We start from the raw sequence: 2,500 nt of genomic DNA, 5'->3' as shown, positions 1-2,500 counted from the left end.
TTTATGAAGGGGAGACAAGCTTCTCCACCCAGCTTTAGTCTGCATTCAGGGACATGTTTCTGAGTCATTGCTCGTCATCAGCCTGAAGTAGCTGACCAGCTGGATGAAAAAACCCGTCTAGCTTTCACAAATATATGTATTTTCAGTGAAAACACATTCACTGGTTACAAAATTTGAAATGATCTAATTATAAATCTCACGGAGATTTTATATATATATATATATATATATATATATATATATATATATATAAAGATTATATATATATATATAAAGAGAAAGAGAGAGAAATAAATTTACATTTATATGGAGAATAAAAATACCAGATACTAAGGAGAGAATGCATAGTTTTGTTAACTCAACAGCTGTTTCTGGTAGTTTAGAATTACACTGTAATCATAATGTTCATGATTAACAGTTGGAATAGCAAAAAGTGGTGGATATGCAACCGGTAAATGGTCTCTAAGTATGTAGTCATAAACTATATAATCAAATGGTTGCATCACATCTAGATGGAAAAATAACAAAACAAAAAGGAATTTATAATATATTTTAGTTGTGAGAATGATATGTTTATATATTTTGAGAGTATTCTATTTATGTATAGATGCAGTGGAAAATATACACGTAAATAAACACAAATATTCACTCTATTTTTAAATATATTATTTACCACAGAATCATCATATGTATTATGATGTTACATTAGCATGCTATAGTTTTGTGTGTAGGTTGACTGTAAAAGTCAGTCAGTTTTATTTCTGTTTATTCAGACTGAAATATATGTTTTTAATATAATTTGCATTATGCTGCTGCACATTCTAACAAATAATGTAGAATAAACATTAAGCTAACCACAATGAAGTTCTGAAACTTGGATTCATAGTTTAAAAGATATGTTCATAATATGCTTTTGTGTTATACTGCACACTTAAGCAAATATTGACTTGATGGTAGCATTACAAGAAACCACATCTGAGATTCCGTTTCGCTTCTCACTCTAGGTATTATACTGAGTTATGCATGCATCAGTATTTTATCGTGTGTCTGATAATTTATTTGGTTTCTTTATGACCACTTCTTCCCCTCTGTCTGTATTTATGCCTCTGATGACTAATGAGGCTGATTCATGCATGGAATTGTCTGTTGCAAAGTTCACAAGGAATCCGTAATGGAGGCTTTGGTTGTTGCTGCCTCCATTTTATTTCTTGTCATTTCTCTTTCTCTTTCCTCTGTCATTCAGCTTCAAACTGATCTCTCACCATGGAGATGGAATGATGCCAGCTGGACCTGTCCTGATTGTCAATGTCCCAGGGCTTTGAGATTGATTCCAATCAGTTTTAGGCTTTGCTTCAACTGATCCTTGTATCGACGGAGGGGATGGCCATGGAGTCTTCTTCCAGTGGAAAGTTCACCATATAAAATTTGATGCAGCAGTCTGGTTTCTTTCATTCTTGCTACATGGCCCACCCATCTCAGACTAAGTTTCAGGGTAGTAGGCCTCAATGCTGCTGCTTTTTGTTCTCTCCAAAATGGAGACATCGGTCACATAGGCGAAAGGTTCTTTAAGAATAAAGATCTGAACCACAAAACAAATTTGAGGGTCTACCAAGCAGTCGTGATCTCCATTCTCCTCTACAGTTGTGAAAGCTGGACTCTTTAGTGAAATGATGTCAAAAAACTTGAGCAATTTCACCAACAGGAGCTCTATTCTGTTATGAATATTAAATGGAATGAGATTGAGTTATATAACTTATTGAACTTTTGATATTGTGCCTGATGTCATACTTGTGTCCATAATTACAAATGATTCAATGGAAACAGGTATGACGTCAGGCTCAGTAGCAGTAGTTTGACAGAACTTGTCGAACGTTTTCCATCAAACAGCTGCAATTTTGTGGAACACCTGAAAGTGCACATTCTCAGAAAATATTCTGAATCTGCTACACTTTCAGTCCTCAAAATGCATGAGGACAAATGTTTGTGAGTTACTAACATCACACCCTGGAGGAATTGATAAAATGACAGATGAATTTCATCACATTTATACAAAAGCTGTTTGACTAAATAGTCTATCTCTTTTCCTGTTCTTTTTTCTTTCTTTTCCTTTTTGCCAGTTGCAAAACTGAAGAGTGATGATGTCATTCTGTCAAAATAGGAATGCAGGATTTCTTCGCTCATGTTTTTGAATTTCTATATTTTTAAATTTCTTCATTTTACACTTTAAAGTTGAAAAAGACAGGCAAGCTGTCAAAATATCGTTCAAAGCATTAAACACTCTATTATAATCAGATTGCACTGTTCTTATTGCTTATTTACCTTCATTTAGAAGAATTATGTCAATCTTTACAAACTAATAATAATAATAATAATAATAATGATAATAATAATAATAATAATAACAATAATAATAATGATAATAATAATAATAATAATAATAATAATAATAATAATAATAATAATAATAATAATAAACACTTTCAATACAGTAATACAGTAA

This window comes from Octopus bimaculoides, chromosome 3, assembly GCF_046866305.1.
Source record: "Octopus bimaculoides isolate indiv1 chromosome 3, ASM4686630v1, whole genome shotgun sequence".
NCBI classification, from domain to species: domain Eukaryota; kingdom Metazoa; phylum Mollusca; class Cephalopoda; order Octopoda; family Octopodidae; genus Octopus; species Octopus bimaculoides.
The sequence above is the reverse complement of the archived record's forward strand: the minus strand, read 5'-3'. Positions refer to the sequence as shown.